Genomic DNA, 26,811 nt, shown 5'->3' with positions numbered 1-26,811 from the left:
TGGCCATAGTTTCCACTAATCTTTGTCTCAGCCGCAAAACTCTTAAGCAGGTCGTATTCCTGGCCATGTTTCTGACGTGAATAGTCTCTTTTGCTGTCATGCAGACTTGCACACATTTATGACACAATGGCCATAACCAATGGACCACGGATCCATCATTTGTGACAATAGCACATGTTTAAGTTCCTGTATCCTTAAAGGAAACCTATCAACGGGAATCTACCGATTAAGGCATATCTGATGGTAGGTTATCTTTTAATAGCCTAAACTATGCTTCCCTAAACTTCTCTAGTTAGGTTAGACATTAACTTTCTAAAATGCAAATTTTTCTGGCATATGGAGTAGCCTCTGCTGTCCCTGGCTACCCGTGTGCCGCCAGATGCTGGAGCTCTGTGCATGCTTCTCTAAATTTGACATAAAAAAACCCTGGTTTTATTGCAATGGTTTAATTTTTTTTTTTTTCTTCCCCCTTTGGATCTTTTTTTACATGTTGCAGTACAATGTGTATGATGTGCCTAATGTTCAGGGAATATATATATATCCCTGCTCAAGCTTTTAAGAAGCTGCAGTGGACTAAAAGGAATGAATTCCCTGACTTGTATTTTTATACAATTATCTCAAGTGACAAATTGTTATAATTGTATTTAATGCAAACCTTTCCATTTTGTTTGAATAAAAACAGCATGTAAAAAAAATAAGTGATGCAAAAATCATAAAAGTTGTGTTATCTACCCTTTAAAATGTTTTTACTAAATTTCCGAAGTGAGCTTACAAACATCAAAGTTTATTCAAAAAGGGTTAATATTTTTAGTTAATTGCAACCATTACCCTGTATGTGATGGAATAGCGGTAGAAGTGATGTGTCTGCACTTGCATGTAGCTTGTGTCTAGAAGAATGCATGTATTACTGTGTCACTTACCGTAGACACACCCTGAGTCTTACTGTAACTACATCAGTATCCCCCATTACTTCTAGATATTATGGTCTCTATTCCTCACAGATTTAGGGATGTACCAATACTTGTCTTATATATCCCCTGAACTGAGGCAGAAAACCTTTCTGCGTTGCCTTGGGCAGCTCCTCCGGCCTCGCTTCATGTTATAACCACAATGGCAGGGCAGTGGTTTATCTTGAGAAGGGGGAAGGTCTGTGGCTGTCAGTGTGCGCTCCCCGGGGATGTCTATGTCACTCACTAGCTGGGCAGCTATGAAATTCCAGCTGTCCAGCCTGGTAAAAGCCAGAAAGCCTGTCATTATTTTGGAGTTATTTTTGCTTTGGAATAACCTTCAGAAAATCTTCTTATTTTCAAAGATATTATATATTGTAATATTATTTACGAAATTGCTGAGTAACCATCCAGTGGCAATTCTTAGGGTATCTGGTATTGGTTGCTGATTTAGTGAAAAAACAAAAAACCTGGTCTGTAGTCTTAGAGAGACATTTCGGCTGTTCACCTCATCAGAACTCATTGGGGAGTTATGTTTAAACAGAATTGCGTCTTAATCTTCACCATAAAAAATTTCTGCAATGCCTTGCGCCACAATTATTAAGGGGTTTAAATGGTTTTTAGACAGTATTTCTAGTATCACAATTCTCTGCCTAGCCTTTCAGCAACTTCAGCACTGTCTGTGAAAATCCAATAGGTCCAGTCAAACTTTAGTACTTGATTATCATGTCCTAAAAAGACAAGAATACTTGGAAGAAAATGGTCTACGGCCTCCTCAACCCAATACCACGGACTGCACACTGTACAGAATGGGAGTCCTTGCATTATACCAAAATATGATGCAAGGACTTCCTGTCTGCTGGCAGACCCAAAACCCTTGATTATTTCATGCAAAGATTCCCTTTTTGTACAAGGTCTGCAGTCTGTGGGAAAAGGATGACATATGGGTCAGTTTCCAAAGGCTGCTTAGGTTGCGTTCAGGAGGCCTTAATCTTAACTTTTTGGCTGTCCAAAATCTCCAATGTACAAGTTTCGCTTTGCTTCTCTACAAGAAGTAGGCTATGTCTTATTGTGGCATTGTAGTCCATGGCAGGAACAGGCCAGTTCATTGATCTGGCATTGTAGCTTTACCCTTGAAAAACTGCCAATCTTATAACATGGCAGAAATGCTCTGTGGATAGGGGATACCTTCCTGATTGGGTCAGTTGTACCCCAAATAAATGTAGGACAATTGTGCATTTTGTGGTCCCATAGAGATAAATAGAGCACTTGTGAAGAAGGTTACATTCTATCCTGTGGAAAGAGAAACTTGTTACTGAAATACTCCTTTAAGTGAGATGAAGACTGATGATTAATTTCTGTGCCTCTTTAGCTGGGATAAAATTGACCTTGTATTGGTACTAGCGGCATAGAAGATGGCATTTATATTGCATTTGCAATGCAAAGTCTCTTGGACTGTGTGTCTGAATAGAGCTGAATACTTACTACTACTGCAGTTATGAAGCTTTCAACTACTAATGTAGCGCTGCCAGGAGCCTATGGTCAGATGAAACCCTTCCCAAATGGAGACCTCTTAGTTATACAACATACGTTTAAAGGAATTTTAGAAGCTTTTGTTGAAATCACATGACACATTTCTTATGTATTGTTAAGCCAAAACCACAGGTGATTCCAAAATGAAGAACTTGCACTTCTCCCATGCATAATTACTCTTGTATCTGGCTAAAAAACTGCTATAAAACCGAATGTCTGATTTAACCTATATAATTATTTCTACACCATTATTTATGCTTTTGCATATATTTGCTACATAGAAAATATATACCATACTACGCTTTGTAATCGTTTTTAGATTTCCATGTAAAATTATATATTTATATTTTATTTTGTGGTGTTTAGCTATGTTGAGTATAGTGGCTGTTAGGGGGAACTGCAGCTCAGCTACTTTTCAAGTGGGGTCACCATTAACAACAACCTAGTGGCTGCAAAGAATAATGTCTGCTTTTGCATTTTGTGTATTCATGTATGAAATATTGTATCAAATTCTTTTTTTTTTTTTTTTTTTTAGAAGTTAGAATTACGATAATTGCCACAAATCTGCCACATGTGATTGTGCTGTAAATGGTATTATATCTGGGGATTAGGTGGATTTTATTTAAAAAGTCAGATTTTTGCCGTTTCATGTTTTAGATTAATACATTCCCTCCCAGAGGAGAGTTAATACTGTACCAATATCCCCTCTCAATTCATACATTTTAATTTCCATGGTGTTCTTCTATGGCCGAGAAATAAATGAATGAACAATTGTAAAGGACGGAAGCAGTTGTAAGAGGAAGTAAAGAATTTGCCTTGTTATGTGAACTGGGCACAACTTGAGATACAAACAGGAACAAAGTAATGGGATTAACAGTCTTAATATTTACCATCCCCCCAATTTATAAATAGCTCCCATAGGGAAATGAATAACGCAGGAACATGTATAATATGACAGAAATGTGATGCTCACTGCATTTCCTCATCTCCGGGTGTATGGCTGTAGTGCTGGAGATAGCTAGCACAGTGAGCAGCAATGGATGAAAGGCTTGTCTAGTGGTGTAATAACATTAGATCTGGGATATCACACCCAGGCTGCCTGCACACGGACTGGAGTAACAGTATCATAGTGAGAATGTCACATGTTCGGGGGGGGCCTCCAAGTGACAACTCTAAGGAATGTGACAAACAAAAGGTTGACACAGAGCAATGTGTGAGGTGTGCGGGCATGAGGATGACAATCTCTTGTAGGAAGAGAATCGTCAGTATGCAGGGCCGGATTAAGGTTGGTGGGGGCCCCTGGGCGCAAAATCTGGTGGAGGCCCCCACTGAGTGTAGCGTACAAACGTCTTCCTGCTTCCTTTCCAATATGCTAGCAGTAACACAGCTACATACAGCCGTCTCGCCCCCCAGTAACACAGCTACATACAGCCGCCTCATCCCCAGTAACACAGCTACATACAGCCGCCTCATCCCCAGTAACACAGCTACATACAGCCGTCTTGCCCCCAGTAACACCGCTACATACAGCCGTCTTGCCCCCAGTAACACCGCTACATACAGCCGCCTCATCCCCAGTAACACAGCTACATACAGCCGCCTTGCCCCCAGTAACACAGCTACATACAGCCTTGCTTCCCCCCAGTAACACAACTACATACAGCCGCCTCATCCCTAGTAACACAGCTACATACAGCCGCCTTGCCCCCAGTAACACCGCTACATACAGCCGCCTCGCCACCAGTAACACATCAACATACAGCCGCCTCGCCCCCAGTAACACAGCTACATACAGCCTCGCTTCCCCCCAGTAACACAACTACATACAGCCGCCTCATCCCTAGTAACACAGCTACATACAGTCGCTTCGCCCCCAGTAACACAGCTACATACCGCCTCACTTCCCCCCAGTAACGCAACTACATACAGACGCCTCATCCCCAGTAACACAGCTACATACAGCCTCGCTTCCCCCCAGTAACACAACTACATACAGCCGCCTCATCCCTAGTAACACAGTTACATACAGCCGCCTCGCCCCCAGTAACACAGCTACATACAGCCGCCTCATTCCTAGTAACACAGCTACATACAGCCACCTCTCCCTCAGTAACACTGCTACATACAGCCGCCTCACCCCCAGTAACACATCAACATACTGCCGCCTTGCCCCCAGTAACACAGCTACATACAGCCTCGCTTCCCCCCAGTAACACAACTACATACAGCCGCCTCATCCCTAGTAACACAGCTACATACAGCCGCCTCACCCCCAGTAACACAGCTACATACAGCCGCCTCATCCCTAGTAACACAGCTACATACAGCCGCCTCATCCCTAGTAACACAGCTACATACAGCCGCCTCATCCCTAGTAACACAGCTACATACAGACTCGCTTCCCCCCAGTAACACAACTACATACAGCCGCCTCATCCCTAGTAACACGGCTACATACACACGTCTGGCGCGCTGGAGAGGAGGAGAGGTGATCGCGGCTCACCTCTCCCCTCTCCATAGAGAATAGAGCTGCATGGTCGTTCTTACGGCCATACATAGAGCACGTCTATTTCTTTTGCGGCCACAGCACGAAACAGTGAGTACTCGTTGTGCTCACCGTACCGAAGCACTAAAGACGCCTATGAGGGAAGTATATCTGGTAGCAAATTTGCGGCCAGATATACGCCCCCCATACATGTTCTTATACTGACATGTTTATACAATTACACACTGATATATACACACCTTTATATACTTATATACACACATATAAAGTTCTACACTCGTATACTTGCACCCATATATACACACAAGTATACATTTATACACACACATTTATACACTCATATACATTTATACACTAAAACACGGAGTATATATAAACTCATAAAGTATATACACACATACAGCAAATACACACACATTCAGTATATACAGCAAATACACACACATTCAGTATATACAGCATATACATACATACCATATACCCAATATATATATATATATATATATATATATATATATATATATATATATATATTTAAATGTACACACATATATGCTTATATAAATATATGCGTGTATAAATACAGTATATACGCCTATACACAGTAGATGCATATATACGCTGTACATACATATATACACAGTATATACATATATACACAGTATAAACATATATACACAGTAGATGCATATATACACAGCATATACATATATACCCAGTATATACACATATACCCAGTATATACACATATGCACATATAGCCAGTATATACACATATACACTGTATATACACATATACACATAAATAAACAGTATATACACATTTACACAGTAGATGCATATATACGCTGTACATACATATATACACAGTATATACATATATACACAGTAGATGCATATATACACAGTATAAACATATATACACAGTAGATGCATATATACACAGTATATACATATATACACAGTAGATGCATATATACACAGTATAAACATATATACACAGTAGATGCATATATACACAGTAGATGCATATATACACAGTAGATGCATATATACACAGTAGATGCATATATACACAGTAGATGCATATATACACAGCATATACATATATACACAGCATATACATATATACACAGCATATACACATATACCCAGTATATACACATATGCACATATAGCCAGTATATACACATATACACTGTATATACACATAAATAAACAGTATATACACATAAATAAACAGTATATACACATTTACACAGTAGATGCATATATATATATACACAGAATATACACCTATAAACGGTAGATGCATATATACCCATATACACAGTATATACATCTATACACGGTAGATGCATATATACCCATTTACACAGTATATACATCTATACACATTAAATGCATATATACCCATGTACACAATATATACACATAAATAAACAGTATATACACATATACACAGTAGATGCATATATACACAATAGATGCATATATACACAGTATATACATATATATACACAGTAGATGCATATATATATATATACACAGTAGATGCATATATACACAGTATATACATATATACACAGTATATACACAGTAGATGCATATATATATATATACACAGTAGATGCATATATACACAGTATATACATATATACACAGTATATACACAGTATATACATATATACACAGTAGATGCATATATACACAGTAGATGCATATATACACATATACCCAGTATATACACATATACACTGTATATCCATATATACACACAGATAAATTGATATGTATATACTTACCTTTTAAGGTGACCGGCCGTGGCTTCAGACGGGTGCTTGTTCGTGCGGGGGGTGGGTCTTTCGGTTGCTTGTTCGGCCGGGGAGGGGGTCGGTCGGGGGGGGGGGTGCTTGTTCGAGCGCGGGGCAGAGGGGGGGGGGGTCGCTTGTCCGGCCGGGGAGGGGGAGGGGAAGGGGGGCAGCAGGTGCTTTTTCTAGCCGGGAGCGGAGGGGGGGGGGCGCGGCGGGTGCTTGTTCTAGCAAGGGGTGGGGGGGAGGTGGGTGTTGAGCGGGGTTGCTTGTTTGGGCGGGGGTTGGTAGCTCGGCCATGCTGCATGCGGGGGGACGGGCGGGCCGGGAGGCGGTCACCTGTGCTGGGAGGGCGGGCGGAGAGGCGAGCGCAGTGTCACCTGTGTCGGGGCGGGCTGGGAGGCGGTGTCACCTGTGCCGGGGCGGGCAGGGAGGAGGTGTCAACTGTGAGGGGGGATGGCGGGCGTTGAGGCGGAGTTACTGTCACTTGTGCCAATGGGGGCGGGCAGCTCCTCCATGCAGCGCGATGCAGCGGGCATCTCAGGAGGAAGGAGGGGGGACGCGGGCGCGCAGGGGGTGCGATCTGGTGGCGGCCCCAAGGGGGGGCAACATGGTGGGGGCCCCGGGGCTCGAGCCCCGGGAGCCCCGCCTATAATCCGGCCCTGTCAGTATGTGATAAACTTACCGTAAATGCTACTGTAGAAATCTCTAATATCGTGTGCCACAAACGCATACAACAGACCCAAGTGTCATCTTTGTGAGGTCTATGCACACGTCGGTGACTATAGAAAAGACTGCCGGAGCTGCAAACACGGACAGGAATAGGACCTTCTCTGAGTTATGCGGCTCAGTCACACATGGGGCCATGAAAACCAATGTTGTTGAACTTCAACATGTAACTTCTTATTTTGTCAGAGCAGAAAACCTGCGTTCACAGCTGTCTGGCAAGGGGCTTACTAATACCTGAGAACGCATACATGTATGTAGAATAGTGTCAATAGCCAGCTTATAGGTGTGTTGCCAAGTTTCTTTGTTATCCCCTATCCACAGGTCCTGTTTCCATTAAATGATGGAGGGTGCATTATGAACCTTTTGCTTCATGCATTTGATTCCCATCTAGTAGATGGGGGATAACAGTGAAACTTGGGACAATTCCTGAAACATTGGCTAAAAACAGGAAACTGTTATTCAAAGTGGTTGTCATATGACCTGTATTGTGGTTCCTTATAATTTTTTCACTACTGGGTCACATAATAATAATAAAAATTCAACCAAAGAAACTCCTTTAATGAACAAATGCATGTGTTTTGTAAGAAGTTCTTTGCCTCAATAATACCTATTTTCGCTGATAGGCCAGCCTTATGAAGCTTGTACCCGGCTGCCTTATGGATGTGCTGCTTCCATTGACTCGCTCATTAGTGACTATTTTCACTGATTTATTGTGCTGCCAATACAGAGATTCTGTTAGGGGAACTTTCAGTTTCTGACAGGAAGCACTACCCATCCCTTCTGAAAATAGGTTTTCATATCCTGTGTACATTCATGCCTCCATGGTTTACCATGCTACATTACACAGATACTTAGTGGGAGAACACTGAAGACTTTTGGGTGCTGTAACAAGGCATTACCCTGCGGCTCCAGTCCAGGTTGAGCATTGGGTTTTTCCCCATTTCCTCAAACCGATTGCTGCTTTACAGGTAAATGTGCGCAGCATAATAAACAGAGAGCTGTGTGTGTTAATAACTAAAGAGGCCACAATGCTCTGTACAACACCAGGGTGCCTTTAATCAGCTGATTAGTGGTGGTGTCAGGGGTCAAACTACTCTGACCTGACATTATTGACCTTATCTAGTGAAAGGTCATCAGTATCAAAGTTGTGAAATATACTCCAAAATGGCTTTTCAGTGAGCGCACAAGTGAGACAAAACCTAGTATTGTCTTATGAGCTTATTCTACTACAGTGAGTAGCTTTACACTCCTAGAAAGAGGTAGGTGTCCAGAGGGTAATAGTCTTTGATGTGCTATTAATAGGGATGTGGCATGCAGATGCAAAATATAAGTGTTATTTCTATTGGGTCCCCAGGCAATGTATATTACTTTGCTGTTTCAGTTTTTCTTGCAGACTATGGAACCTAAAAGGCTTTTATTGTCAGTAGATTTCATATGCTGAAATGAGATGCATTAAAGTGGTATTCCCACAAAATAACACTTTCTCTAATTTACTCTTATCAACAAAAATACAGCATTTCTCAGATATAAGTCCTACTTGTTTCTCAGTACTGGTGTACACAATTCAGTTGCCCCTAGAACCTGAACTGTCACCACACAGAACTAGATGGATAATAATGTATCTGCTTAGAGAGCCCCCACCCACACCCTGGAACTTTACACTGACAAGCCTAGGTAGTGATAGCAGCTAAAGCAGCAATAAAACTGAGTAAAATTGTAACATAAGGGGATTAAAATGATGATTATTGTGTAAACATCACTAGGGAACAAACATCACTTTATTCAAGCAAATAGCATATACAGCTTTCACTTCTGACTGTAACAATGGATATCTTCTGTTCTGTAGCATGTAGAAATACAATTCATGTGATGATATTAATGAAAATCCACTGTGTGGAACCTACTTACCAAAGTAGGTACAGAGTTGTATTACTCATGGCAGTATTATCCATAAACTGTTATTTATATGTCCTAGAGTCCTGTATAAAAAGCCTCTGTGAGCTCGGGGGAGGGGAGGAAGGGGGGGGGGGCTAGGGGGTACTGAGGATATTCCATGCCCCGAATAGCCCTGCAGACACGCCTTTGTGCCGATTGTGAACCTGGCACCGGTGGCTTCAGGTGCTCTGTGTATACGCAGTAGCGCCTGGCCTCAGCAGCTTCAGAAAGCTGTGAGCTTTGCATACGCAGAGCTGAAGCTAGCAGGGGACCAGTATGTGCAGACCGCTCCTTCCCTGAAGCCATTGGCATGAACGGAGCTACTGTGCATGCATAGGTCCGTACAGCCAGGTTCACTGTCACTGTGGACATGTAAGGATATGCTTCTGCTGGATTACTCAGGGTTCTTAAAAGGCACAGTGGCCTTCATAATCCTTAACTGGAAGAAGTTTGGGATGAACACAACTCTTCCTCGACCTGGCCATCCAAACTGAGCAATCATGGGAGAAGAGCCTTGGTGACAGAGAAAAAGAACCCAATATCACTGTGGCTGAGCTCCATAGATGCCGTAGGGAGATGGGAGAAAGTTCCACAATGTCAATTATCACTGCAGCCTCGGGGCTTTATCCCAAAGTCTGAGGTGGAAGCCTCTCCTCAGTGCAAGACATGTGAAGGCTGCATACAGTCTGTAAAAAAAAAAAAAAAAAAAAAAAACACATGAGGGACTCCCGGACTATGAGAAATAAGAGTCTCTTGTATGATGAGACAAAGATAGAACTTTTTTGTGTAAATTCTAAGCGGTATGTGTGGAGAAAACCAGGCACTGCTCATTGCCTGCCGAATACAATCCCAACAGTGAATCGTGGTGGTAGCATCATGCTAGGGCAGTGATGGCAAACCTTTTAGAGATCGAGTGCCCAAAATGAGACCCAAAACACACTAGCTTTTCCCAAAGTGCCAACATGGCAATTTAGGCAGTAACAAACTTATTGCTACCAGAATCTTTGAGCTCCAATACAACCCTGTCCACACCTTCTCACTCTTCAGACAGGACCAAGCAGCACAGGATGGGTCAACTTAAAATAGCAGGGCACTACTTGGACTGCCTGAGACTGCAGGAAGATGCCATGTATGGCAAACTCTGTGCCTGGGAGACAGCCTGTGTGCCCACAGAGAGGTCTCCTGGTGCCATCTCTGGCACCAGTGCCATAGGTTCGCCACCACTGTGCTAGGGCATTGATGGCCAACCTTTTAGATACTGAGTGCCCAAACTACAAACAAAATCCACATATTTTTTGCAAAGTGCCAATGCAAGAGACTTATTACTCCCTGCTCTTTCATGGGTTTAAATTGTTAAAGGCACCTGAGGACACCAATACAGTAGAAAGAAGGAGAGGAATTTTGAATTATCAGTGTAGCTTCCTTCTAGAGTTCTGGGCTGCCAAGGACTAAAAGAGTCCTTGAGTCCTGTCTGGCGAACTCTGCGCCGGGGTGATAGCGAGGGTGCCCATAGAGAGGGCTCTGAGTGCCACCTCTGGCACCCGTGCCATAGGTTCGCCACCACTGTGCTATGGGGTGTTTTTCAGCTGCAGGTACAGGACGACTGGTTGCAATTGAAGGAAAGATGAATGCGGCCAAGTACAGAGATATCCTGCATGGAAAGCCTCTTCCTGAGTGGTCTGGACCTCAGATCGGACTGAAGGTTCACCTTCCAACAAGCACACAGCTAAAATAACAAAGCAGTTGCTTCAGAACAACTCTGTGACCATTCCTGACTGGAATAGCCCTAACCTAAACCCAATTGAGCATCTTTTGAGAGACTTAACCAACGTTCACCATCGAACCTGAGGGAACTGGACAGGATCTGCAAGGAAGAATGGTAGAGGATCCCCAGATCCAGGTGTGAAAAACGTGTTACATCATTCCCAAGAAGACTCAAAGCGGCACTGGCTCAAAAGATGCTTCTAGTCAATACTGAGAAAAGGGGCTGAATACTTATGACCATGTAATATTTCCGTTTTTCTTGTTTAATAAATTAGCAAAAACAACTACATTCTGTATTTTCTGGTTCAGTGTCTCATGATCCAGACTTGTATATTTATAAGGGTCACAGTAGGGTTCTTCCTGGCGGAGCATCTCTGGTTCAAAACTGCTCTAGGGAACCCCACTTTTTTGTTCCTTATTAGTCTGCTTCTGCCATTATAACATCTCTTATACCAATTTATCTGTTCATCTTTAGAGCGTTATTTTTAGAATTTGGCTTTGCATTGTATGTAAAAAAAAAAAAGTTGTGATGGAAGCAGTTCCTCTTTTTTAGAATTTGCATGTGGAGGTTCTCACCAGCCAACTCTCATTTCCTACTGTACTGCTGTCCTTGCTGGTGAGTGAAATACCAGAGGACACATCCTGCGTCTGCTGTCAGTCAGGAGCCACCACTCCTATACTTGTCTACTGTCTTCTGTCAATAGACTTTGCACATTTTGAAGCAAACTTCAATGTTTTCATTTTTGTGGTGCAGTTAAAAAAAATGACTAATGAAAATTGACTTTCAAAATTGAAGACCGATAGACTAAGGACACTTACTCCTCATAGATCCATGCACTGTGATTGTGGTAATATTCATATATATGTTATCCATGGCCTTCTTCCTTCTAAAATCAACTTTGGTAATCAGCATTGAGAAACTCTGGTAATGCCAGCAGAGCCCTCCAGGTTAGTTATATAATTGTAAAAGTTGATTTCAGAAGGAAGGAGGCCATGGATAACAAATATAAGAAGATTACCACAGTCGCAGTGCTTGGATCTATGAGGAAATGCCCCTGGTTTATCATGATGGATTTTGATGGTAGATTTTCTTAAAGGGGTATTCTCGTCTGGGCACTCACATTCAGTTTCACTAATCTTTCATATATAAACATTTCTTCAATTGGATGTTATTAAAAATAAAAGTTCCTGTGTGAAGATAATTTCTCATAAATATAGTCATTTTGTCCCTTAGAAACCAGATAGCTTCCCCGGATACGACCACGTCACACTCTGGAAGCGGTGGCCAGACTTGGGCTATAGAGTCATGCCTGACCTCCTGGATTCAGCTTTCATTACCATAGGACGGCTGTGGGACCTGCAGTAACTCCGCGGACATTTCATATACAAAAACCTTTTTGTTTATTTGTGCAATCTCTCAGGCAGAGGTGGCCGTATCCGAGGAGGCTTTCTAGTTTCTAAGGGATAAAATGACTACATTTATGAGAAATTATCTTCACACGGGAACATTTTTTTTAATAACATCCAATTGAAGAAATGTTTATATATGGCAGATTTATCAAACTGAATGTGAATGCCCAGGCGAGATTACCCCTTTAAATGTTGCTTTTCCTTGGATTCTTCTGATATGTGAAGTATCAGAGTTTTGTAGAATGTTTTTGTAACACTCATTCCTCATAATAAACAAGAATTTCAATGAATCTGGTTATTTTGTTTTACTACAGTGCTCCACGACTTGCATGTTGCATGTAACATAATCTCCATGTTATGCTCAGTCCCTGAAAGTAATAGCACTGTACAGCCACCCACACTCCTAGCATTATCATTCTCTATGACGCTTGCTTGTACTCAAAACTTGGGTCCTGGGTTCAAATCCCATCCAGGTCAATATCTGCAAAGAGTTTGTATATTCTCTCAGTGTTTGCATGGGCTGCCCCCACACTCCAAAACATACTGGTAGGTTGATCAGATTGTGAGCCCCATGGGGACAGGGACCCATGTGGCAAACTCTGTGCAGCGCTGCGTAATCTGTGTGCGCTATGTGAAGAAATATTTATTCTTATTTATTATTAAAACACGGTAACATGAAGTTTCAGTAATCTCAATGGGACTCCTAGCTTTTTAGATGGTTGGTCTGGAAAGTATGGTTGACCATATTGCTTTATAAAATTGTGAGCTAGGCCAACTTGGGGTTTTTGTTATTACACCCTCAATAGTAGGAGAGTGTAATGTAAACTAAAGAAGTTTTCCCGTAGACTTCAATGTATCTGTTATTTATAGCAAAAAAGCTGTGGACTACTGCACCGTTTCTTTCTCCTACTGATAATGGGAAGTGAAGAGAAAACTGCTGAGTGCAGGTGTGAACTTGGCCTAAGTCCGGCAGCACAGGACCGCAGTAGGCAGTCCCTTCTTCTCTGCTAAACTGCAGCCCTGAACTGTGATCACGATTACAAGTCAGTGCTGTTGTTATTTGGGTAAATATGATACTGAAATATGTTGCAAGGAGTCACATCCCTGGGACTTTCGTTGGTTTGTGTCGCAGAACTTAGCCAGTACTTTTCTACTGTCCACACCCAGAACTGCACCATGACTAGCACTCACTGCAAAATGATGCATGCTATTTGATGTAGCAATTTTTCTGGGAGATGAAATGCTGACCGTGGTTCTTCTGAAATCAAGGGATCTTTAAAACAAATCTACTATTAAAATCCATCATAATAAACAAGGGATGCTTACTCATAGATCCAGGCACAGTGACTGTGGGAATATTATATGTTATTCATAGCATCATCCCTTCTTAAATCAACTTTTAAAGGAAACCTACCATGAGGAATCTACCGTCAGAAGTAGATCTGTTGGTAGATTCCTTCTGCCTGCTCTGCCCTAATCTAATTTTATAATCCTCATGCCTAACCTAATTTGTTAACTTTTATTTTAGTAATATGTAAATTAACTGCAGGCTACAGGAGTGTGCACTAGCCTGGCCAGGCACTGGGAGCTAAGTCTAGTAGCCTCTGCAGTTAAAAAAATCATTTTGGTAATATGTACACTAAGAAATTAGGTTAGGTTCCAGGATTATAAAATTAGATTAGGGCAGAGGCAGGCAGGAGAAATCTACCAACAGATCTACTTCTGATGGTATTTTCCTCATGGTAGGTTTCCTTTTAAAATGTATGCTATTTGATCAGAAGGGCTATGGGCATGTTATAGAAGCCCTCTGTACTCGCAGGCTGCTGTTACCCTGTCCTGGAGCAGGTCTCTCTCTCACCCTCCCCCCTGCACATCGGCAGCAGTGAGCACACAGTGGGGGGGGGGGGGGAGTATAGCATGGAGAGGCTCTGGTAACACCCCCATAGCCCTTCTAGCTCATTAGCATAATGATTTTAGAAGAAAGGAGGCAAAGGATTACAAATATAAGAAGATTACCACAGTTTCTTAAAGCAAAGGGACAGACTTTTTTCACTGCATGTAGAGAAAGTTTATGAACATATTCTGCATCTTCTGAGAGCACAGGATGCTGAGCAGACAGCGTCACAGGACAGACACACAACTATGTTTGCACTCCCTGAGCTGTGACAATGACATGCTGTGTTCTGCTCTCTCAACCAGAAGCCTGCAGACATGGTTTTGGTACTGTGACTAATAATGGAAATATGACAATGTTCAATGCTATTGGGTCTATATGGATTGTTAGAAGATTTCACTCCTTTCACCATGCTGCAATCTACATTATATACATTATTTCACATGTGCTCTCCAGCAGTATTTTTACCACATTATCTGCTTCTAAGGCCATCAAAAATACTTCTGTTTGCATCTCCAAAAAAGTAGCTTTTTATACGTGTATATAAAGTTGAGGATGCATTGGACAAATGAATCAGGATGATTAAGTGACACAGGTGGCAGAAGTAATTTGGCACAAATAACAGGGCATGTTAGACCCCCCCCCCCTTTTTTTTTGTTCCTTTGGCCACTTAATGTCTAATGTAACTACAGGCAGTCCCCTACTTAAGGACTCCCGACTTACAGACAACCCATAGTTAGACAGACCCCTGTGACCTCTGCTGACCTCTCTGGATGTTACTATAGTCCCAGACTACAATGATCAGGTGTAAGGTGTCTGTAATGAAGCTTTATCGATAATCCTTGGTCCAATAACGGCAAAAAATGTTTAAACTCCAATTATCACTGGGGCAAATTTTTTTTTTTCTGAAGCAACAATTATAAAATATACAGTTTCGACTTGCATACAAATTCAACTTAATTCATACAAAACCTATCTTGTATGTAACCCGGGGACTGCCTGTATATGCTAATATTATGGACACAGCCCAAAATTACTGCTACTTTCTTGAAATTGTCAAGGTAAGCACAATGGTGTGGATGTTACATGTAGGGAACTATTTGGGATGTTTTGCTGTAATTTGTAAAATGAAAAACTGCTTGATGAATTTTGTAGATCTCTCAGGCCACATTGTAAAGCTATTCTGGTGCTTCAGGGAGGAACAAAGCCTGAAAGTAGATGAATTTAGACTACGGTTTGGGATCTAGCAACACATGTTTTGTCAATAAACAACGCAAAAGGTCTAAAACACATCTACGCTCAGGAGCACCTCCTCCTCGATACTCTTGAATTATATTTCATAACTCGGTTCAATTACAACGTGTGAATAGCTGGTGATACATGATTGTGTTTATGTGGAAAATAGCTTGCTCTGTGTATTTGACAGATCTACCAACTTGAACATACTACAGCTGAACAGATCTCTGCACGGGAGTTCAGTTCCGCTGTTTTGGGCCCTTAATCCACCACACACAGCAAGTTTGTTGAAACAAAGATTTGCCCCACTTTCTGGCATATTCCCTTTACTAGATTTACATTTCAATAATTTGGTAACCTTATATAAGGTTGCATTTGATACATTTTCCTTAAATTGGCTTATTATGCTAACCACGCCACCTTCCCCACCCCCTGGATGAAAGTGTAGTGAATAATGTAAGTAATGACACTATAATAAAATCTTGTTTTGACACCGGAATTCTAAAGTGCAACGTCCGATAATCCCCCTCCCACAGTGTCCAAAATGCATCAAACATATGATGAATACCACAATTCTGGTGCTTTTTAAAAAGTAAAATGAAAATGATTGTCGAGCACGACTAGTTTATTGGAAATGTTGTTAGCAGGAAGTGGTGGATATATCGGTCTGACGGTACTTTTTTTTTTTGAGCTGTTGTATCTATGTATGTATGGAGGAGTATACATGGAGAAGGGGTTGTAGGTGCTGGGAGCAGTCATGGGGAATGCAGTTAGACCAGCCATCCAACGTCTTATTTCCTTAGGGCTTGTACATAATCTGTTCCTTAACATGACTACTGTACTGTACAAATGAACTTTTTTAAACAAATACTTTTCTAGACATAAATTACCTCAGAGTTGCAGTTTTTGTGACTTCATGCCTTTACATGATATCAGGGGAATCCTCTGTATATTGTATCTTACGTTTTTGGAATTGTTTAATTGGTAAAGAACATGAAGCAAAAGTCTTCTATTTTATTTTTAGCTGTGTTACAGGTGAGTTTTGATTTTTGTCACAGGAAGTGACTTGCATTGCCCCCATCCCTCTTTTCTCTGTCATTTAGTTTACAATTGTGTTTTCTTTTTAATTTTATTTTTTGCTGAAAACCTGTGTGACCGGCTTTTGTGTGCCATCATTTTATGTTGTAGACCTGTTTTTGTAAGGGCTCATTCACATGGCCGTCTGTGGGGACGTACATAGACGGCAATAGCGGCGCAGATACGGTGCCACACATGTGTGGCACCCATCCGGGCCACACATCGCAAAAACATAGAGCATGCGCTATCTTTCGGCGAGTGTGCGGCCTTGCGCCGCTATTCTCTATGGAGGGAGGAGGGGCCACATCCTCCTCCTCTCCAGCACACGGCAGTATGCCCGCAGGCCGGGCATACCGCGTGTGAATGTACCCTAAGTGTAAGTAGAAAGTTAAAGTTGCTTCACTAAAATTTGAGTCCCCAAAATTTTGTCAAATAGAAAAAAGTTATAAAAATAGCAGAAGGAATACAATAAGACTAGACAGCCTTGTTTTGTGCTATATTTATTGTCCAGCAGCAGACACTTCAATAGACTCTCATTTTCTGAAATGTGAATATGTACATCACTTCATTTTAAGAAGGGTCCCTAACTGACCTCTCTTAGGGTAATGCCACATGTTGAGTTTTTGGACTGTTTTAAAGCATGCGTTTTAAGTCAGTTTAAAAATGTTTTTGAATGTTTACCTTGTGTATGCCTACTTTGAAGGGTACAAGCAAGTAGGCAGGGACAGCAGAGGCTACTGGGGCTGGAGTAGCCTTTGCTCTCTCTCTCCACGGAGAGGCTACTCCATGCCCCAGTGGTATCTCAAGAAATTGGCATAGAAGTCAGATTAGCTGTAGTTTAGTGTATATAGTAGTATATGCTATAGGTAGATTGGGATTTAGAATGTAGATATCTGATGGTAGGCTTCCGTTAAAGGAAATCTACCATCAAACTGTAGACTTCTTTCACTTACCTATGTTTCATCTGCTTTATGGAACTGTATCTCTGATGTCCTAGAAATTAATCTGAAAATATATACAGACGGTCCCCTACTTAAGGTCAACTTACTTACAGGGGACCCCATCTGCCCGCTGTGACCTCTGGTGAAGTCTCTGGATGTTACTATAGTCCCAGGCTGCAGTGATCAGCTGTAAGGTGTCTGTAATGAAGCTTTATTGATAATCCTTGGTCCAAATACAGCAATCAAATTTTGACCCTACAATTTTCACTGGGGCAAAAACTTTTATTTGTCTAGATCTACAATGATAAAACATACAGCTTCGACTAGCATACAAATTCAACGTAATAACAAACCTATGGAACCGATCTTGTACGTAACCCGGGGACTGCCTGTACTTTTTTAGGGATTTGGCCATAACTTGGAAAGTTGGAAATGTTTGCAGCAATCTCGGAATGTTTTGACCAGAGGGTTAAAGTGTCCTTCTATCACAAGGGTGACCTTCCTTCTGTTGCAGTGTTGGCACACAAGGCCGCTAATTGTTGTGACTTCCTACACATAACAGGCATTTCATGCCATTAGTGGGTGAAGTATTTGCGTATGGAATAGAGATGGAGGCTGATAATGTAATTAAATATTTGTTCACCTTTATTACCATAGCAAATGTTCTACTTTTAGATACAATTAGATGCGTAGATTTGTGGACAAATGTATTTGTTTTGTTGTTTTTAACCTGTTTATATAACTATAACTTCAATGTGTTTCAGTTAAGTCCAGACTTTCAGCTTTTATTTGAGGGTGTCTACAGTAAAATTGAATGAAGGGTTTAGTGGGCGTTATCCATTATCCCTATGGCAAAGTGGCCCATGCGCCGTCATCTGGGAGAGGCGATTGGTTCCCATGACAGCCTCATTGATTACATTGTGTGATTCGCACACCTTAATGAATGAGGAGGAAAATCCCCATATACTGCCATTCCCGTAATGGGGAAAACAGCGCCTGAAGTAAAAAAAAAATGGCACTTTTTTTGCTATTTTGAAAAAACAAAACAAAAAAACAACCAATACAGATGGACGATAATCCAAAACAACCCAGGAGTTTATTAAAGCAAAGAAGTGCATAATAAGGCCAAATGCTCCAGGAGTTGGTTTGCACATGTGTAGAAATTTACAGGTAGTGCCTTAGTTGGTATTTTGGTAGTAAGCTTGTGTTCAGTTTTGTTCACCTGGTCACTATGTATCCAGATATTACAGGATTTAGGGTGGGGGAACTTATGAAATGACAGTTTACATTGTTTTGCCCCAGACTTACGAAACTCTATACCTGTACACATGCAGATGTCTGACATTTTGTTGAAATATACACCTCATGTGATGAGCTAGTCTTAATTTTCTTAGAAAGTCTAGTGTTCCCAAATAACACTGCTGTGTTAACTGTAGCAAAATGAAATTTACACATCTATTGGCTATTTTGTAAGAAGTTGTGATGGTGTTCCACTTATTTATATCAACTCTGCTCTAAAGTTCTGCTCACAAGTACAAAGCTCATACAATATTGTAACTTGTTTGCAGATACATGTACAAATGCCTCTTGGATTTTATTTTTATTCCACAGATAAGATGAAGTAGTGATAAAGTAGTTTCTGGAGTCTTTCCCATACTGAAGTCCTAAAAAAATTCTATTTCCATAATCCTTTTCAGCTACGGACTCATCAGCCTGTACTTTGTGAAAGAATCTGTAGTGTCATTGAGCCTAGTCCTGGTTATTATGTTAGGATCTTCCCATGCCGGATCCAATTAACGTTGCTTGTAATAGGACGTTGATTACTTTTCGAATAATTCCAAGTAAATGTAAATAGTCTGGCTCTGTTCCTTTGCAAAATCCTTTTGAACATGGGAAATTTATAAAGTAACTTAAATTTTTTCCTAATGCAGTTTTTTTTTTTCCCTTTCGTGGACAAGGAATATAAATGTCACTGTATTCACCAAATTCTCTCTTGACTTGTATTAGTAGTGTAGATTTGTACTGTGTTAGCCATGGAGGGCAGAAGAAGAGTGAAGAAATCAGGCGATACCTTTTTGAGACTAACTGAGTATATTTGATGGTGAGCTTTCGCGAATACTAGTTCTCTTCGTCAGACATGATGTTATGCATGAAACAGAAAATTCACAGCATTTTATACACACAAACAGTGATCATCAAAGGATATAAAAAAAACCACCTCTAAAACAACAGATAAAAACAGGGACATCTTATTTACAGCAGGATGGCAATAAAAACATTAAGAACCTGTAAGGCCAGACACATGAGCCCTGGCTCTTATCTGCTTGTGGCCTCCAGGTCAGAGGTAGGAGGTCATGAAGCTGGCATGAATGTTAAGACCACTTTGTAAGGTGTATTAACTCCTCATTAATTTATACTCCCATTCTTTACTTTCCCTCCGCGTCTTAAAATGTCCCATTAATATCATAATCTGCAAGTCTTCCATAGTGTGGTCCTCTCTGGAGAAATGTGCAGCTACTGGGAGATCTTTCCCCAACATAAAGGCCTGTGGTTGGACACTGTTGACACATAAGGTATAAGGTAGACCTCCATCAGAAAATGGTACCTCTCCCTGCCTGCAAAGCAGGTGTAAAACATGGCAGCACATTCGCACAGGTGACCAGGTACCTGTACCTCAATCACAGCAGGTACATCAGATCAAGGGAACCTTTTCCTGCAGGTCCTCTAATGTGGTCTACCTTATTATGTGTCAGCAGTGTCCAACCACAGGCCTTTATGTTGGGGAAACAGGCCAGAGACTCCATCAGCGTATGAAATCACACAGATCTGATATTATAAATGAAAGGAAAGATCTCCCAGTGGCTGCACATTTCTCCAGAGAGGACCACACTATGGAAGACTTGCAGATTACTATTTTAATGGGACATTTTAAGACCCAGAGGGAAAGGAAAGAATGGGAGTACAAATTAATGCATTAATTCAACACCTTACAAAGTGGTCTTAACATTCATGCCAGCTTCATGACCTCCTACCTCTGACCTGGAGGCCACAAGCAGATAAGAGCCAGGGCTCATGTGTCTGGCCTTACAGGTTCTTAACCCCTTAACGCTCTGCGCCGTAACGCTCACGGGCTGAGTCCCCTTCATACAAGGGAGGGGGTTGTTGCATATTGCAGCAAACCCCCACCGCTAATAACTGCGGTCGTTGCTTGCACCGATCGCGGCTATTAACCCTTTCATTGCCGCCGGCGGCATTTAAAAGACGGCGGAGCATGGGTGCCGCCATCTTTATTCCGATCGCCGCGCCCCCGAACGTCATCGGGGGGCTGCAATCGGTTGCCATGGTAGCCTCGGGTCTTCGTTTGACTTGAGGCTACCTGGCTTCTGCAGATTCGTTACAATGAGCCAGTGGCTCATTGTAATGAATGAGCTGCAAAAATGCCATATATTGCAATACAGAAGTATTGCAGTATATGGTAGGAACGATCTGACCATCTAGGGTTAATGTACCCTAGATGGTCTAAAAAATAGTGGAAAAAAAAAAGTTTAAAAAATAAAAAAATTTTATAAAATATTAAAAATTCAAATCACCCCCTTTCGCTGGAACTGATATAAAACCTAATAAACAGTAAAAATCAAAGACACATTAGGTATCGCTGCGTCCCAAAATTCCCCATCTATCAAAATATAAAAACGGTTACGGCCGGCGGTGACCTTCGAGACAGGAAATGGCGCTCAAATGTCCGAAATGCGACTTTTACACCTTTTTACATCACATAAAAAATGGAATAAAAAATTATCAAAATGTCGCACAGACCTCACCCTGGTAGCAATGGTAGCAAACGTCGGCTCATTTTGCAAAAAATGACACCTCACACAGCTCCGTGCGCCAAAGTATGAAAAAGTTATTAGCGTCAGAAGATGGCAAACATTTTTTTTTCTTTTTTGTACACATTCGTTTAATTTTTGAAAATGTATTAAAACACAATAAAACCTGTATAAATTTGGTATCCCTGCGATCGCACCGAACCAAAGAATAAAGTAGAGGTGTTATTTTGAGTGCACAGTCAAATTCGTAAAAACTGAGCCCACAAGAACGTGCAGTTTTTTGTTTTTTTTTGGAATTTTGAATTTTTTTTCAGCTTTGCAGTACACGGCATGTTAAAATAAATAACATTACGGGAAAGTAAAATTTGTTACGCCCAAAATAAGCCCTCACACAGGTCTGTACACGTAAAAATGAAAAAGTAATGCATTTTTGAAGGCGGAGAGCGAGAAATGAGTGAAAAAAACCTGCGTCCTTAAGGGGTTAATGTTTTTATTGCCATCCTGCTGTAAATAAGATGTCCCTGTTTTTATCAATCTGTTGTTTTAGATGGGTTTTTTAATATCTTTTGATGATCACTGTTTAGTGTGTATAAAATGCTGTGAATTTTCTGTTTCATGCATAACATCATGTCTGACGAAGAGAACTAGTATTCTCGAAAGCTCACCATCAAATATACTCAGCCTCAAAAAGGTATCGCCCGATTTTTTCACTCTTCTTCTTGACTTGTATTACACATAAAGCAATATCTGGAAACTCTAATATATCTATTCCTATATTGCTATGAGGAACAACATAGGTAAATGCTCATATGGTTATTGGGGGAGACTTATCAGGGCTAACACAGGATAGGGACTAACTTGCAGATTGATGGTGATGGGACCCCAAAGGATCACTATCACGGGGGTCTGTTATACATGGCACGGGAGCCTTCTCCATGGCACTGATAGATGTAGCTGAATAATGATTTGTACAGTGCTTCGGAATATGATGGCACTTAATAAAAAAAAATGTATTATTATCATGTCACTTAGCTATCTGTCAGTGCCATAGAGATGAATTCAGGACTGGCTGCTCTATACATCTTGGCTACAACGGACCCCTGTTCTGTTGATCTGTGGGGGTCCCATTACTGAGACTCCCACCGATAAGGAAGCTGACTTGTTGACACTGGAGAAACCCTTTCAGCAAGCAGGCAAATCCATGTTAAAGCAACGTGCAAAAAGTTTGTCTGGCAATATTAGTTGATTAGTTGAAGCTTTGATCATCAAACCCTGGACAACTCCTTTAATTAAAAAAATCGGTTACTTTTATTAACAGAATAGAAGTCATATAAAATGTATTTGGCAGACCTTATTCCCAAAAATAACTTGTTAAAGATTTCTAGGGAACCAGGTGACATATGGAAAAATACAGTAAAATAAAGCGCTTTAAATAGGATTATTTTACAGCAATCGTATTGTACTCTGTAGAGGCTCATTTTCATCCAGACATTGCTTCTCCTGGTGTGTGTTGCTAACATTGAAAGGCCTGAATTTAGGAACGGAGACTTGCCTTTTTGTTTTTTTGCTGGAAGCTTATTGTGAACTCAGAAGCCATTGGACTGCTTCTGCTTAGACAGCTGTAGGAATTTAAAGAATGAAGAATATCCGCCCCTACTAACTGACCCCTCAAACATCTATGTACAGTATGCTTGAGAAAGTAAGCCAAATGTTACATTTTCTGTAACATAATACATGCATTTAAGTGTGTATACATCATCTCTCTCATAATATATAATATATATTTTTTATCTTTTGTTGGAATTCATATGACTCTATTTACTAACTAAATGGCGAAAAGGCTGCTTTGTAATACTTTTGAAAATGGCATAATATTTTACACCAATAGTAAGGCTCTGTTTCACCTCCTAAAATTACCAAGTTTTGTTCTGCTTCTACCACTATAGAACGACACTAGACGGTGCCTTGGGTATGTTTATCAGCCAAGGATCAAGACTGTAGGTGTTCTCCTTATAGTGAGATTGCCAATTAAGGCCACCTTAAAGGCATGTGGAAGCTTAAAGCCATAGATGCTCCACTAGGGAATTCTGGGAAGTATGCAAATATGTTTTCCATTTAACACCTTGGAAAACGTATGTATCAGCCATAAGTCTGTTACTTTACATATCAGTCATTTTTCGAATCTACAACAATCTAGCTTCTGTTACTCTCCTTGTTATGTATTTTGTCTTTGGGATTTATATGTTTTGTGTATAAATCTAGAGTTGAAGAGAAACTGTATTGGACTTGCTATATAAATGATAATTCTAATGAAATAAAGCAATTCCACTAAGTGAGAGTTTTAATAAAGCATTGTTCATTTTGGGGTTTAACATCTGCAAAGAGTTTGTATATTCTCTCCGTGTTTGCGTGGGTTTCCTCTGGATGCTCCAGTTTCCTCCCACACTGCAAAACATACGGGTAGGTTGATTAGATTGTGAGCCCCATTGGGGACAGAGACTGATTTGGCAAGCTCTGTGCAGTGCTGCGTAATCTGTGTGCGCTATATAAATAAAGGAATTATTATTATTATGACCTGTTATTATCAGATTAGAAATGTGGCATGTGAAGTACAGAACCCTGTTCTGGAAAGTTTTATGTTGATCCCTGGGGCATGACTTTCCTTGACTAATTTTCATTGAGTGAAGCCATAACTCTGGAGACTTATAAAATCTTTTTACATGGCTACCACTGACCCAGCATGGCATATTTATAGCCAAGGTTAAATGGCCTTTGCATCTGTCTTCTTTCAATGACCTCCACTACTCTTGAGCCTCTATTATATCTTTGGATCCAATCCCATCCACGTTATATTTCGTGCTATGGCCATCTGTAGTCTTTTTTTTTTTTTTTTTTTCTTCTTCTTCTTCTTCATGAATCCCTTGTTCTCCTCCTTGTTGTGCATATCTTGTTCCAGCTTTTTCTGCATCCACTTTCTCTGTCTCTTCCGGCCTCCACAGTAGTCTAATAATGTCCTTAAATAGCATCACACAGCTGGTACTCTTAAATATTACTCTGCGCCTTAAACGTCTGCAAAGCGGAGGAGGGTAATAATTATCTCTCCTGCAGCTGAGCTTTTGTGTCCTCTGCATATAGGAGTCTCTGGGGAGCCTCAATCCATGGTCACCAGTCCCTGTTATTAATAACCCCAGATGACACCATTAATCCAGGCTTTTAGTTAATACGTTAGATGTCTTCTGTGTGGCAGAGCAAAGGAAGGGAAGTGAGTGCCCAAAAATTCAGATCCAAATCAGTAATAGATTCCCTGTTGAGTAAAAGGACAGATGTCCCATTGGTAACATCTGTGCTGGACATGGATTTTGTCCTCTTATATATAAATAGGTTTGGTATCACTGTAATACTATAAATAATTATAGTTATCTTAGAGCATTGTAGAACCAACTGTTCCTAAGATGATCTTTAGCCTAACCTTATAATAACCTGTATGTCCTGCCCACATCACCTTTGGAGAACCAGAACAGCAGCTCAAAAGTCCAAACAATTCAAATTGAAAGTATAAAATAACATCATACTAGTTCTGAATCTCTGAACAGTCCACATTGACTTCAGTGTAAGAAATGGACCGTCCCGTACATCAGGTTTTATAGTCTATTGATAGAAACAATAGTGATGCAGTCTGTTATTGTTTCCCTCAGAATGTGTACAGTACTGTTGTATTTGGTGCTACTAGGGTAATAGCATTGATTTTAGAAGGAAGGAGGCCATGGATAACAAATAAAGCAATAGTGCCTGGATCTATGAGTAAGTGCCTCTGGTTTGTCATGCTTGATTTTGATGGTAGATGGTAGTGTATTTATGCCTAAAATATGTGACACCACTACTAAAGAGATGCGTGGAACAGATTTTTGTGGTGGAAATAATGTTATCAATTTCCTTAGTATAGTTTGTGTAGGTGGCTACAACTTCATTTTTAATTAGTCATGAAAGTCCTATGTGATGTAGCTGCTCTAGGTAAATAACCTTTGCTATACATAGATGTAGTAGTGCTGAAAATACAAAAGAATCAAACTGCTATCAATGTGGGTGTAGTAATTTTTTCCAGACACGTGTGAAGCACACTTCCTGTAGTGTGGCTTTAGCTTCAGAGTCTGAACTTTTTTGGTGAAAGTGGTAATCTTTCCACCTCGTGCACTGTATCTTCTTCATTTAACCATATTTCATGTGACATTAAATTGGCCTTAACAAAGGTGCCAACTCCTGCAGATCCCATTCTTATGATTTGTTGTGACGTGATGTTCAGAGCTAGCCACCGATGGAGACAGTCATAGGTTTCACATACTTACTGAGCTCAGCATAGACAAGCCCTTTCTGTAGAGGTCACCACTGAGACCTGTGATAGTTGTCTGTGGAGACCTGACCTTAGGTTACACAAGAGAACCTGTCAGGCAAATTAATCCCCTAAACGAAATATATTTTCATAAACTGCCATTAGAAAGCATTGCCTCTATCCCTTTGTCCCTCTACATGCCTGTAAACTTAAGCAATGAGGTCCTAAAGCTGCATGCAAATGACCTGAGAGATGTCCTATGAGTCATTAGCATATTCAAGCTGTCCAGCTTATTCATGAGTGGGAGGCACAGCCACACCCCCAGTGCTTGAATGACAGTCTGTATAATGGTGAAATGGCTCCTCTATGTGCTTCCTGTTGGTGGCCGCCACACCCCCTGCAACGTGTGTGTGTGTATATGAGATAGTCCTATGCACATGACTGACATCCTATATAATGATATAATGCCTCCTTCATGTGCTTCTTAGTGCTGGCGCCCCCTGCAGCCTGTGTGTGTATAGGAGAGATACAACCGCTCCAGGCAGCCATGTTATAGCAGAACATGTCAGGCACTTGTGTAGCTGATGTCTGTGTCTCACACATGTGTATAGCAGAACATGTCAGGCACTTGTGTAGCTGATGTCTGTGTCTCACACATGTGTATGGGAGGACAGCATGTCAGCAGATAAAGCACAGACACCAGCAATGCTTTACTATACATTACACACAGACATGAGCAGGGGAAGGAGAGGGGAGGGGTAACAGGGGTGACATCACTGCCTCTGACCTGTGACCAGTCTCATTTACATGATAAAGAAAATATGATTTTACAATGATTAATGTATGAATTGACTAGATAAAGGATGGGATGGAA

The 26,811-nt window shown here is 40.9% G+C and overlaps 1 protein-coding gene across 1 annotated transcript in view; it reads left to right on the top strand.

Annotated features, from left to right (window-relative positions):
• The window catches only part of CSK (C-terminal Src kinase), a 60,657-nt gene that overhangs the window by 2,017 nt on the left and 31,829 nt on the right, over positions 1-26,811 (top strand). The window lies entirely within an intron of this gene.

This window comes from Engystomops pustulosus, chromosome 4 (assembly GCF_040894005.1).
Source record: "Engystomops pustulosus chromosome 4, aEngPut4.maternal, whole genome shotgun sequence".
Taxonomy (NCBI): domain Eukaryota; kingdom Metazoa; phylum Chordata; class Amphibia; order Anura; family Leptodactylidae; genus Engystomops; species Engystomops pustulosus.
The sequence above is the reverse complement of the archived record's forward strand: the minus strand, read 5'-3'. Positions and strand labels throughout refer to the sequence as shown.